This window comes from Fundulus heteroclitus, chromosome 9 (assembly GCF_011125445.2).
Source record: "Fundulus heteroclitus isolate FHET01 chromosome 9, MU-UCD_Fhet_4.1, whole genome shotgun sequence".
Taxonomy (NCBI): Eukaryota; Metazoa; Chordata; class Actinopteri; order Cyprinodontiformes; family Fundulidae; genus Fundulus; species Fundulus heteroclitus.
The window spans coordinates 24,441,809-24,457,045 of record NC_046369.1 but is presented as its reverse complement, the minus strand read 5'-3'; the positions used below and the strand labels follow the sequence as shown (position 1 = coordinate 24,457,045).

General features: G+C 38.7%; 1 protein-coding gene across 1 annotated transcript in view; it reads right to left on the bottom strand.

Annotated features, from left to right (window-relative positions):
* slc44a5b (solute carrier family 44 member 5b) overlaps positions 1 to 15,237 on the bottom strand; it is a 41,319-nt gene that overhangs the window by 23,217 nt on the left and 2,865 nt on the right. The window lies entirely within an intron of this gene.

The window sequence follows — 15,237 nt, the reverse complement described above, 5'->3', positions numbered from 1 at the left end:
ACCTAAGGAAATCCCTCTGTAAATCAGTACGTTTGACTTTTGAGTTGAATGAATAAAATAAATAAACTCAGTGATATTCATTCATCTGTGGTTGCTGCATTTATTTAAATGTTTTTATTTGGAGTACAGCTGTTTTACAGGCCTAAACCAACACACACATTTTTTGTTGTTAAGTGTAAAAATGTGTAACATTTTCCAATCAAACCTGGTTTACATAGACTGCTTTGGGAATTGGGCCAGTGATAGAGACCCAGTCAATGCATTTTTTTTCTGGTTAAATGAAGGATATTACCACTACTACTTTAATTTACTCGGAGAAGTAAAGCCTGATCATCATTCCTAAGAATGAAATTTCAAATCAGAAATTTAAAATATATGGGCCAGTGTAACCGGGTCATTGTTGCAGGTGAGCAAACACTCTGCTCAGCAGCTATTTCAAATTTAAGGGGTGCCCTTCAACTGCACAGTCAGCAACAACAGAAAAACACATGCCCAAAAATATACTTGCAGCATTGTTCCATTTTCTTTGCCTCTGTTCCCGTTAACAAAGCACTTTTTAACTGAGGCGTTTAAATTTACAAGTCGAACTTTAATTTGATATCTGCTTCCCTGATGGAGAACATTTCCTGAAAGCACCGTAGGTGACATAGTGAGTTTCAGTTTGACAGGCAAATTAGCAATGTGAGCTGTCAAGTTAAATAAAGTAAACTGGCCTATGAAGAAAAATGGGTCTCTGTTCTTGCTGTTAAAAATGTTGTGTTACAGACATCTGTTTGGATTTAAGGGAAAGTTCATGAAACAAACTGTGCTATAGATTAAAGCTGAATAATATAATAGTATATTGTAAATAATCGTAGTAAACGCAATGAGTACCCCAAAAGACTGAAATATAGTAATTGCTGGCTATTGCACTGCAAGTGTTCATACCTTACATTATTATTACATAAAGTAATATTCAGCATGCTGATTAAACACATTTGAACAAGAAGCTCACTTCTGGCACAGATTACACCCCATAAGATGCTAAAGGTCATAAACAATGTTGGATACATGGATGTGAAACACAAAAGTGAGAATGAAGGATGCTGATTTATTCCAATGTATATTGCTATCACAATATTTACTAATATAATCATTGCATTGTGTTTTTTTTTTGTTGCTGTTTTTGTAAACAACACTATTACAGATCACATTCCCTCTCACACTATTGCGTATCTGCCATGTGTTTAAACAACACAGAAGGATAAGCTGCCTTGAGAATTAGCGCTGTAGCTTCATATGCACCCGATACTGTAGCACGGGCAATTTCAGCAACAAGCTAAGCCAGGTTGTTGCGCAGGTTTTGGACATGACAAACAAATTCAACGTTATGAGTGTCGCAACCTGTGAGACACCATTTGTACAGAACACATGGGCCACTACAACTGAACGGTAACAAGTGTGACTGAAATGTGTTGGTAATGACCCAGTGGTAACATTGGTTAATACTATGCTATGCTATGCAGAAGCTTTGTCTGCACTGATAAACATTCATTTATCTCAGTATGTCAAAAACAGTGTGAGATACTTTATGATACTTCAGCTACTCGACCACTTGAAGGCACTCATAGACTGTGTATTGAACACAGACCTTTTTTCAAGCAAGTATTGATAAACATGAGATGGTAACCTTGTGGCAAGAGAAATGCATCTTCGCCTGATGGAGCAGAACACTTTATACAAAACAAGGGCACTTCAAAGGGACAGCTATACTCCATAGGCCAACAGGACTTAAAGGTTTCACTACAAGCACTTAATTAGTCTAGACCTAAAAATGTGGTTTCAGATGCGCCAACATAAATGGCAAGACACAAAACTGTAGAACTGCTGCTTCAAACTGGGAGATGATCGGGTTTAAATCTACAAAATGCTTCAAGTGCTTATTTCAGGATTTTCATAATACCGACATTATTGCAATAATTATTTAAGGCTGATACTGTATTTTAAACTACCCGTGTAATGCTGACGTCAGGGCTGGAACACAAAACCACAAAATATGTATCAAAATACAGTACTGACAAATTAAAGCAAGTATTTCCCCCAAATAGCCACACAGACGAGGTAAAATAAGCCAACTTATTTCCTAGCCTTGTTAATAAGACCTAAGATTCTTAATTATGTACCACAGACCATGCCTTAATAAGAGAGTTGTTGATACAGCTCCATGACCAGCAGGCTTTGCAGGATTACCTGACATCAGATATAATTGGAAGCTCAATTGCAGGGGTAAGCAATATGTGCAGTTTCCCCACTGAATTGGGGTCGATGAGCAAGCTGTATACAAATAAAACTAAATTCAATCCTCTTAGCCGTCTGAGCATCCATTACAGTCTCTAAACCTCAGGAAATACGATGGTCATCGAAGAAGAAAAAAAAGAAAAAAAGAAAGCTGTCCGTATGGTGAGTGGAAACTGAATCATACTGAGATCAAGGGGAGCCAGTGGTGAGAGGACAGATTGTGGTGCAGAACAGTAAATGCCAGGGGATGCAGTCATGTCAGCAGTGTCCTGACAACTCAACAGCTTTGAGATGCTTAGCCTGTTAATATATACTATCCAGTATGAGAATCAACAGAAATCCACGGAAATAAAAAAAATCAAGATTCTGGGCAAAGCACAGAACAGGAGACTGTTAAACTCAGGGGGTACTGTAAACTCAAACCCACCCTATGATTTTATAAGTAGGACCTCGAGCAGCAGAAAGTTTCAAAATTTTACTCATACTAAGCCGAACAATTTTGGATCACTTCCTTCCTCATCGTTCTAAAGTACTCAGAATAAGACGATGGTGTATGTGCTTCTTCGCCTAAAAAGCTAAATTTAGCCCTGGCTGTTGTTCCTATTCAAGACCCAGACTACCAAACTGTGGTACTGCTGTTGTACTGTTCTCTGAGCCAAAAATGAACAGGAAGGAGGGGATGAATGTGAGCGGTTAAAATCATCAGCGATGCGGGGCCCACCAGCAGACACTGCATTAGATGGCTCCTGTTTAGACTGCAGTGCACTCTACCTTTGCAGAGTGGCCTGGGTGCGTGCTGCTGGTTGTAGTCAGGCAGAATAAGAGTCTGTAGTCACAACTGTTTGGAAAAAGCCTGGCAGGCATGCAATGGCCGTGACAGCCAGATTCACTCTTAGCTGCACTAACTGCTAATCTCCGATATTGACATTGTGTTGGACAATAGCACTGTGTCCTTTTCGGAACTAAAGATTTAGACATCAAAAAAGATTTATGGTGACACACAAACAGTCTGATATAAGCCGTTTCAGGTGACGAATTGCACATCAGGACAAGACTAGATCCTTTGGCTGAACATTCCTTAACTTCGTTTGCATTGTATAACACTTAGCAGGAAGGAAGAGCGATTGTATTGTGTGACATCTCAATTATCTGAAAAATGTAGAAAGGTTACTTCATTATTTCAGGTTAAAACAGCTCTCAAAGAAGGTGGAAAAACTGAGCTAGTTTTACGTTTTATTTTGTTTGTGGCACACAGACAACTGAAAGTGCGGCAACCCATCTAACGACAAGCACTGCACTTTCTTTGTTCTGCTATCACAATCACACGTCCCAGCCTTTCCCACTTTGTCTTCATGTGTGCACATCCATCCATTATATATACACAAAAAAAAAAAAAAAAAAAAAAACACCCACAGACTCGAGCTTTGGTGTCCCCCAGAGATCCACTGTCCGACACAGGCCTCTTCATGCTGCAGTCAGGCTAACAGCTCAAACACTGCAGGTGCTCTGCATGGCCAGGGTCAAAAGGGTCATTTTGAAGGGACTGTTTTTTGTTGTTTCAACCTTGTATGTTTACAGATATTTCCGCAAAAGGGAAAATGAAGTATTGTTGGACTGAGCATACTGCAGATCTACAGGGCAGTGAGAAAAAAAAAAACCTCTACAGATCTCTGTTTTTTGCTTTTTAAGGAATAAAACCATCTAGACCAACTAGGGCCAATGTGAAAGTATAATAGGCTACGTTCACACACTGCAGCCTGAAGTGACCCAATTCCGATTTTTTTGCCCATATGCGACCTGTATCTGATCTTTTTATGACAGTCTGAACAGCACAGATCGGATTTTTTCAAATGCGACCCAGGCCACTTGGATATGTGGTCCTGAATCTGATACGTATCTGATCTTTTCAAATGCGACCTGTGTCTGTACGGCCGTGTCGCATTTATCCGACCTGTACGTCACCGATACTCGACAAACGTCACTATTCTGCGTCCTGCTATGCAGAAGCGGGAAGAGAGACGACACCCATAGCGGACTACTATGAGGAGAGCATTCACTGGAGAGAAAGCTCCGGTTAGAAAATAAATTGGAAAATAAGTTAGAAAATAAATTAATGACGCTTGCTACGTGTGACATCATCGCATCCTCGAGTGCGCATGCGGGACACTTAGGTTGAACGCATTCAGTTCACAAAGGAGATCACATACAAGTCGCATATATTTGGAAATGTGAACGGACACGCAAAGAAATCCGATTTCACAAAAAAATCAGAATTGACCATCAAGACCTGCAGTGTGAACGTAGCCATAGATGCTGTTTCATGGACGGAAATGGAATTTTCTTGCTTAAAAACAAAATTAGATAAACTATTTTGAAACAACTAACCTAAATTAAAAGAACAATTCTGAAAAGAAGAATGGGTCAAGGTAGTGTTGCACCGATACCAATACCAGTATGGGACGGGGCCCCGATCCAGCACTAAAATGGTGGTATCGGTATCGGCGAGTACCAACAAATAGGGCACCGATTCCATTTTGATGTTTGTATGTCACTTGAACGCAGCCTTCTCTCTCCTGACTAGTATTATACATGTTATATAAGTTCATGAAAGTTGCACTATTTTGATATTTGAGAGCCAAAACTCAGGGTTTAAAAGAGATTATTCAATTATTAATGTAATTTTACTGTTGCACTACTATTATACATGTTATAATTTCACAAATGTTGCACTATTTTGGCCTTTGAGAGCCAAAAGTTTATTCAACTATTGTCACCCATTCCAGGTAGGCAATAAAAAGTTCTACTACCCTAAGTAGTATGCAGTTCTTCATATATACACACACATCAATTTCAAACAGATGGTATTGGTATGGTATCGGTATCGGCCAATACTGCACAGCCAGGTGTCGGGTATTGGGTATCGGTATCGGGCCAATAAATGGCATCGGTGCAACACTAGGTCAAGGTTCCTTCACGGTGATTTGTTTAATTAAAGCTGTATTTATACAGGTAGTCTCATTTACAAGAAAGCCCTTTTAATACAAATGTAAAAACTTACACAGATCAACAATACAAGACTTAATAAAATGTGTTTAAAAATATGTCTAAAATACGAAATAATAAAAAAAAACATTAAAACCAAGAGCATGAACTTTCAGACTTTAACGGCAGATTTTTAAAATGAGTAATAAATATCCCAGAGAAATCTAATCCAACATATTCAGAGTCACGGTTGAAGGTAATTCCAGGTTGAAAGTGCAGAATAACTCTGTAGTGACTGAGGGAACACTGTGTAATGACGTCCTGGGGATCTAGACTGTAACTAGGGTGTTTAGGTGACATGTAAGAGGCAAATACAGATGCAATAAAGCAAGAATGGATTTATAGCTAAAAATGTTCCACTGTAAAACTCTGAAGATAATCAAATGAACATTCTACCTCGCCTACTCTTTGACAGTCAATACCAGTAGAAACACCAATAAAGCTATTTAGTATGTGGAGCAGAATGCTCTCTGGATTCATATTGAAGGATCAGAAGCCCAAAGTAAAGAGAAACACAACATTACAACTTTCTAAAGAGCAATTTGTGCTTTCCCTTTTAGACTTCCAAAGTTATTTTTAACCTTAACAGCTTAGATATTTTTTCCACTGGTGCGACCCTTCCTAAGAATTCCAGCGAACTAATTGCCTTTGGCTACGTTCACACTGCGGGGAAATCCGATCTTTTTGCCCATATGCGACCCATATCCGTCCTTTTCGTGGCAGTGGGAATGGCCCAATTCCAATGTTTTCACCCCCCGATTTGTGCTACTTCCATATGCGGTATTAATTCTGATATGTATCGGATATTTTTCGTACATGTCACATTTTATCCATCTGTTACGAGCCCTCCCCCTAACTCTCTGCTACGCTACAGGCTTCGCTCCACGGCTCTTCCCACAAAGTGGAGCCTGCAGTGTTTCTCCGTTTACCTTTCTTTGTTTTCTGAGCAGGTGCCACTCGAGAAATTGGTAGTTTTCCTGTTAACAGCAGATTCTTTCTTCAGATTTCTGCAACACACCGGCAATCTTGAACTTTTCAAATTAATGCCTTTTTGCACCATTATCTTTGCACTACAAACATGGTTGAACATTATTCTGCACTATTTTATTTTAAAAAACTGCTTTTCTCCTGCACTGTTACATTCTTATCGCTGCTGCACTTTATATTGTAATGTTATTTTTTTTCAATTGCAATCTCATTACATTGTTGTAAGCTGTATGCAACAAAATTTCATTTTCGTTTTCATTTCTTTAAAGTTTGTCTAAGTCTAAGTCATCTTAAGTTTGAACAACAGTATGTGCTCTGCGGGGAAGCGGTGTGAGCAGCGCATACATGACCAGAAAGGGGTTAGAGTTAGTAAATGTGTTTTTATTGTGGTTATAATGGTCTGATTTGTTTGATGAAGTTCAACAAAAAAAAGCACAAACAGAAGAAATATGAAAGAGTCAAATGCTTTTTTCATGGCACTGTCCATTAATGAGGTTCTTAATCTGTCAGTGTCTTATAACTTTAATTGCAACTAACAGTTTTAATCCTGGAACCACTTGACTGTGGGAAAGGTATTCATGATGAAACAACAAGAGATTTTTCAGCACTCTCCCAGCAGGATGTCAACGAACATTTCAGAACTGTCTTTTGTCTGGTCACTTGTCCATTAAGGTGGTTTGGGAACATTAAGTTGATTGTACTCTTTCAATTCAGCTGAGGCACTTTTGACAAGAGAATTTACCTTCCATTTGTCCAGGCACAAAAGTCAGTCTTTCAGGGAAAGAGACGGGCAGCAAATGGAGACTAAAAATAGTGGAAAGTTCAGTTTAATGCTTCAGTAGAGAAATGTTGGTATCTTCAGGCACAGAATTTCATCGCCACAAGGAATTACTAGAGGTTGAAAAAAGATTAGTTTAAACATCTCCTGATTGATGAGGGCAGATTTTGTTTTTCTTTTGGATGCAGTTGCATTTGTTTTTGAAGAAAGTTAATAGCTAAAAAACATATTTACCAAATTGAAAATGAATAAAATGGATTTTATAAGGCTTTACATACATTTTATGCTCAGTGACCAAGGTCTGTTTAAAAGACGGTCCAAATCAAGCTGTTCTGCAACTGCCTCTCATCCAGAGCCGGACAGTAACGGAGTACATTTACTTGAGTACAGTACTTAAGTACAATTTCGAGGGATCTGTACTTTACTCGAGTATAATTTTTGGGGAGTACTCATGACTTTACTCAAGTACATCTGAGAGGTAAATATTGTACTCTTTACTCCACTACATTTCTATCCATAACTGTGAGTAAAAAAAAAAAATCTTCTAAAAAAAATAAAAAAAAATAAAAAAATCTCGGAAACCTTTAATTTGTTGTTTCCCTCTCAAACGTGATTGGATTGTGCAGGCGGCAAGGCGCCACTGATTGGGACAGCCTATCAGCAATCACATTCAGCTTTCCGCCGAAATCAACTCCATGGTCAGATTTATTAGACAAGAGACGAACAATGGATGAAGACGCAGCAGTTCCATCCCGGGAATGTGTCAACCCGTGGCCCCACCTCGCCCGACTATTTCAATTTTCGAAACAATTGAATGATAGTTTTCGCTTCAAGTGTTTGCTGTGTTTGCCCAAACAGAACTTTATCACTGCCTACAAAAATTAAGCCAAGCATTTGGTTTGATGTTCTTTAGTATGCGGTGTGTTCAACACAGTCAGGTTCAAATGTGGGTGCAAAAAATCCATTCAAACTCTAGCAGAGGTTTGTCAGAGTGTTGCCATTGTGCTACTGCCTTGTGAGAAATGTTAAATAAAGCAACATGGTAAAAAGATTAAATGACTTGGTTTTACTTTCAATTCCTTTTACATTCTCCAAGGTATTAACATTAACATTTTTCACAACTCGATGTGTAGGACATTTCTTTACATAAATGTAAGCACTGTGGCAGTAGTAATGCAATATTTAGAAAATGTACTCTTGATACTCAAGTACTTTTAAAAACAAGTACTTCAGTACTTTTACTTAAGTAGACATCTGACTGCAGTACTTTTACTTGTACTTGAGTAAAATTTAGCAAGGGGTATCTGTACTTTTACTCAAGTAATGAAGCTGTGTACTCTGTCCGCCTCTGCTCTCATCTCAGAATTGTTATCCCAAACAGAAACGCATACTACATCTTTATTTTATCAGTTCATTATCTTTTCTCATGCAGTTATAGGAGGTAAATGCAAAAAAAAAAAAAAAACCCCAACAAAAGAAAAACATTTTTATCCATTAGCACTAAATGTTTGATGTATAAGAGACACAGTACACTATATACTGCAATTTTGGCTCAGTGTCTTTGGTTCCTTGTTACTTTGTTCCTTTTTGTCCACTATGTTTTACCTGTTTTGTTATAGGGGATGGACATAAACACCCCTAAAAAAATGCCACAGAAGTTAGCAATCTATGATAATGGTGTTAGGATAACACCTGCATTAAAAACAGTATTGTACACCCCACCCCCTTTTTTAAAAATATGCACGATTACTAACAATACATGGGATTAACATAATCTGGGAAGTGTTTTTACCACGGAGAAATTAAGATGGTAATGAATGTCAAAGACACTATTTCAAATCATAAACTGGGTAAGCCACAAAGCCTACTGGGTAATCTTAAAACAAGAAAACCACATATGCCTACCTTTCTAGATGTGTGTTCACTTCCTAGGTGTTAAAATCAAAATGTCACAGGACCAAAACTTGGCTGCATTCTGAACTTCATTACTACGAAATGCTAAATAAGTAAATACATAAAATATCTAAAATAATCTATAAACAATCATATGTGGTGCAACCATAGAGGAGAGTAAATTCAAACCACAACCAAAAAAATAAATAAAAAAATTAAAACAGTGTTGCTGTCCAAGATCAGCATGGTCAACAAGTCCAAATTTTACACACGTTGTATTCATTCATATTTGAGTAAGGCATAAACAAAAGCTTTAGATGGCTGAAACATATAAGATTAAATATAAGAAGGGAAAATCCAAACCAGCACCAACAATCCAGCAACACGGCCCTCTTTTTTGTCTATCCCTACTTAATGTTCAGAAATCATTCAATCCTTCTATCTTTTAGTGTATTTTCACTCTCTCGAGGGCAGTACAACCATTAAAGTGCTTGTCTATGTTTTCGGACAAGACAACAACATACAAATCTGGAGTGTAGTTTTACCTAGCTAACCCCTTTGGGATTCACCAAAGTGGATGAACGTGTTCCTGGCACACATGACTTAGTTACCCTCTCAGTTAACTTCTATTAGTGCATGATGACTTTTTCGCTCAGCGCCTTTTCTGAGAGGGGCAATGATACAGTGCTAAGTGACATTCCTTCACATAACAAGGATGTTTGAGCTGGGCTGGGATTCAGCTCCCCAATGTGGAATTAACGTCAGTGTCAGATGCTGACAGCAAGACCTGCTGCTCCAAGCTGAGGAGGAGTAGTATTGTGGCTGGGGCTTTGTGACCTTGGTTACTTCTGTGGGAGCCTCCAGGCATGTCGGTGGTAGCACTGACTTTTTGTAAAGTGAGGCCCGCTACTGCTGTAGTAGATCAGTGATGGGCTCAGACAGCTCAGGCAAGGATTTATTGAAACTAAATCCAAGGATGATAAGTATATCTAAATATGGCAGAAATGTGAGGAACATAATACCAAACCACACACACACACACACGTGTGCGTTATGTACAAATTTAGGCATGTCATTAGAAAGTAAAAAAAAAAATTATCATATGTTGTGAATAGCTGCAATGATTACAATATCATTACTGTCAAAAATCATTATTGTGCGTAGATTAGGAAATAAAGACCATAACAGTCCTGAAAACCGAGAAGTTGTTGTAAAGCACTGTGGAGTTTATATCAATGTCTATCTGAAACAGATATTTCCAGAGGAGGGAACAATAATACTTAGTTCTACCTGCAAAAGAGGCCACTAAGCCACTACGTTCTCAAACTGCGACTCATAGTGACAGACTGAGTATGCTATTGCTCTCAGCACCCTGTCAAGTCACTGTAAAAATGCAGTGTTTAGGGAATCCACCCATGCGGGAAATTTGCTAATTAACAGGGTGCCTAACTCAACACTTATATGTGAATGGAGCTCGTATCTGCATTGTCACTTACTAACCTGCAACAGAATCATTATGAGCTACAGTCCTACTTTTCTGACTGGCCGAGCATTTCACTAGCACACTGTATGAGCACAGGGCACTCGCTACAAAGTTAGAAACATTATATAATACATTGCCCTCTGGGGTACATTTAAATCTGGATGTGGAGTGCTATACGGTTGAATGTGAATAACAGGCTGCCAGCTAGTTTCAGTAGTTGTGATGTCCTGTTCATATTTTTTGGTTCCTAAACTATCTACTGATTATTTTAGTTTTTTAATTGTTCCTTAGATTCACTTAGTGATTACTCACATTTACCACAATTAAAAAGTTAACTCATAGGAGCAGGGGTACCACCAGGAATTATGGGCCCAATGACAAAAAAAATCAAAATCATCCCAAAATCTCATATAAATACAGTATTCTTCGGACTATAAGTCGCACTTTTTTTCATAGTTTGGTCTAACCTGCTACTTATAGTCAGGAGCAACTTATATGTCAATTTTAAATGGTAAATCATACTGACCAACATGAATCAAGGAGTAAACATTACCGTCTATAGCTGCAAGAGGGCGCTCTAGGCTTGTGAAAACTATTTTCTGCTCCAGTACAACTTAGAAATTAATTGAAACATTAACTTATTGACAACAAAGACTGAACCCGTTTGTATGTTGTTTCGCTGTTTCAGTCTGCGTTCACGCAGAGGAGCGTTGCATGGTGCAGGTCGAAGGGAGAGCTCAGACCGCGACAGAACCCCATTAATGGACTGTCTGTGAAGCCAATAACAGCTAGCGCTAGCTTACAGGTCTGTTGCCCGGGGCGCTTTACAACTTCACTGATGCACGTGAGCTTTATGTTGCTCTGAAATATCAGTGTCGTACTGTTAGCTTAGCACGCAGCATCGCTACGCTTACGGTCTAATTTCAGCATAGTTTTGGCATCTTTCAACGTAACGGGCCGTTACACTGAAATGCGCTGGATAAAACCTCGCTGGTTGGAGATGCTAACTTACCCCATTCATCCTCCCAGGTATGTTCCATGTTATTCAGCCGGTTGTGGATGCAGTTGTGTAATTTAATAAATTGGTTTACCAGATTAAATGTCAGTTTTTAGTATTGGATTGTATAAAATAAATGTCTAAATTAATGTGTATAGTCTGGTGCAGGGGTCACCAACCTTTTTGAAACTGAGAACTACTTCATTTGGTTTTGTGTAATATGAAGGGCTACCAGTACTGATCGTTAAACAAGAAGAGTCAGAGTTCATCAGAACTTTATGTAAAATAAAATAAAAATGTCATGCTTTGTTATAAGATATTGTAATTTTTAAAACAATATAAATGCAAGTGTGATTAAACAAGAAGATTAACGGAACAAAATAAAGTTTTAGATGCTGCTCACTGGTGGACAGTGTTTTTATAGAATAGGCTCATGGGGGGCTACTTGATGCTCGCGGGCTTCATGTTGGTGACCCCTAGTCTGGTGGGACTTATGGTTCGGTGCAACTTATATATGTTTTATTCCTCTGTATGACGTATTTTTTGGAAAATGCTACTTACATTCCAGACCAACTTGTCGTCCGAAAAATACGGTATGAAAAATTTTCTTTTTTGGGGCCCCTGTCAATCATGTTTTTCTGTGATGCCTGTGGTGGTGGTTTGGTGTGTGTGTGTGTGTGGGGGGGGGGGATGGGGGATTTGAGTTGTTCACCCAGTGCGGCAAACAGGCTAGAACCGCCCCTGCCAACAATTTTTATTTCCTTTTAAGAGGATGTCAGAAAAGTGTCGGATTAACGAGAGTTTTACATACATACAGAGCTATGCCTACATACTGATGGGGGATATTTACTGTTTTCTTTAATAATACTGTAAAAAATATTATGTCCCTTTATAGATATCTTCTGTTGTTTTTTTGTTAAACTCAGTGTTTCAGATCATCAAAATCAGACAAAGACAACCTGAGTAAATACATAAAGCAGCTTTTAAATGGTTGAGTTCACATATTAAGAAGAAAAAAAGCCATCCAAACAGACCTAATCCTATGTGAAAAGGTAAGGGGTTCCATGTAAAATCAATAATAACTGAGATAACCCAGGTTTTTATGGTTCAATTTCTCTAGCCGCATCCAGTCAGGCAACAATATCTCAACAAGTAGCTCATCAAATGAAATTTTCAGAAACAATCTCATTGACTATTATTATTGTGGAAAGAACAAGAAGGCTATTTCTGAAGCTTTTGGACTCCAGTGAACCATAGTGCTGCTTCAGGACCAAGACCAAATGTAGATGGAGCCAGGAATTCATCTTTCTAGCAGAAAGTATTGAAGGAGAATCTCCTTTAAGGCCACCTGTTCATGGCCTTAAAGGAGCCTAGTCACGTACTATGACTTTCTACATCAGTAGCTCTGTGTGGCCGCATAGAAAGGTTTTCTGATCAAATTACCAGGCCCTGTTGGGGTTGGTCTTCGACCACGCTGAGCTGTCACTTTACTGCGAGGGACTGCAGGACGATCTACTGGCTCTGACAGTAGCTGCATCAATTGTTGCCATCCTGCTTTCTGATAGATACTGCTGGCAGATGGTGTAACAACGCTTATGTTTGCTGATCGCGCCCAGTGCAAAATTCTTCTCAGGCTCAAAAAACTATCAGGACAAAAACTTACCATATATTGTTTTATTTGTGTGTTTTATATGGTCATAGTATGTGACTAGACCCCTTTAAACTCAAGTACGCTTATGCAGCAGGAAACTGATCTCAAGCAAGCTCATATCTGAATGGCTCAGAACCAATGAACATTTTATTGTGGCCTTGAAAAAGTTCTGACTTCAATCCAATTGAGATGCAGTGGTATAACCCAACCTTCATGCTTGAAAACTCGCCAATGTGACAGAATTTAAACATTTCTACAAAGAACAGTGGGTCAAAATTCCCCTAAAACGATGTAAATTATTTTTTGCCAGTTATCACAATTGCTTCAAGGATCAATAAGTAATAATGATACCTAGTGTATCAAATCAGAACACCACAGTCTCCAACCCCCTTCAGAGAGTGTCAAGCAGGTTGCCAAGTCAACAGAGAGGAGTTAGCGCAGCTAAATTCAAGATGACGAGTGAAGACTATTCAGCCAATGTAAGTTGTAATTGTTAAATAAACAGCTTTTGCCCACAGAGACGCGGAGATTCAACAAGGGCCAACAGCCTGACACTGACAGCAGTCTATGCCGTTTTCCTCAATGGTCCGTTGCTGCTGTGAAATGCAGCCAAATACAGTTCCCACTGACCCCACTGAATTTTTACTTATAAAGGAAGGTATATGCTGTTGTATTCTGTTCTATTTCTGGTCTGCGTCTCTTACTGGCTTCCTTCTTTGCAGGCTGCTGCTCTTTTGCCAACATAAAATATCCAATGCTGCGCTCTGTTTTGGCAACCCTGGGAACTCTAATATGATTGGCTCAGGAACCAGGAAGTAAACACGGCTACACATTGCATCAAAGTAGTTCCGCACCGTACCTCTAATTTTGAAAGGAGAAAAACGGGACTAAGACATTATTGATGGTGAAGACCGATTGTTTATAGGAAATGTTACTTCCATCGTGGGTGACAAATGAGAATGATTTAGGTTAATTTTACACTAAATTTCTCACTTTTTGCTCCTTTAATTGCAGCCGTTGCAACAATGGGTGGTACAGCCACTTATTAGGATTATGGGGTAATTACTTTTTCCCATAGCAGCTTTTAAAAATAGCATTTTATATTTACTCTGGTTATCTTGGATGCTAAAAGTTTGTTTGATGGCCTGAACCATTTAAGTGTCACAAAAAAAAAGCAAAAACAGAAGTAATCTCTTGAGGGATAATATCTTTTTAATTCACTGCAAATATTATACAGTCTCACTAAATTCTCTGCCAAAATTATGCACTTAAGCCAATGATGGAGGATAATATAAGTAAAATAGCTGTCGCATGTAAACTGTAAATAGAATAATGTATATTACCTAGACAAATGTTAAATGTTTACTCAGTGTACTTACTTTATTGCAGTTTACACAATATTCTCCAATCTCATATCTATTGTAGACTCTAAAGCCTGAGGCTGAACTTGTGAAAAGGGAGAGGCAGAGTTTGACATTCCCTATGGCGAGCTGCATGTCTGCAGAGAACAGAGAGGATCAACTGCAGCTGACAGGCTGCAGTGTTGACTGGCAGATTGCTGGAGTCATGAGCTCTGAGGGGAGAAGTGTGTCAGGATTTGTGGGGCTGGGTGCCAGGAAGACACAGTAGCTATCCCCATCAGGAGCTGTCAAGGGCCGATTTGACAAAGCCGCTGTTACGTTCGCAGTTTTTGCAGCTGATACCCTAAACTTCCCTGAACCATATACTGGACCAGCATATAGGAATCAGCCTCCTACCAGAACGTCAGTTTAGCTTCTCTGTGAATTAAGCAAAGAAACATGTTGCTTTCCACTGCTATAAATAACGTACAGATAAACTTTACAGGTAAGAAAACAATTAGTCACTGGTATATTGATGTAAATCCAGCAATAGAAAATGATGTCAAAGGATAGCCATGAACTCAGTTGGCATTCTTTAGTTTAAGTGACTAAATATATTTGGGTATTAAATCACTGTTGTTGTTTTTTACTTCTGCATAATCATTGTTCATTCTGAACAGTGTACTGTGTGCTCTAAATCTACATTTTAATTATAAATAGAAAGCAGACTTTTCATGTAATGCAGATCATGATTATTATCAAAAACCCAGTCATCACAGAAATTTCAAC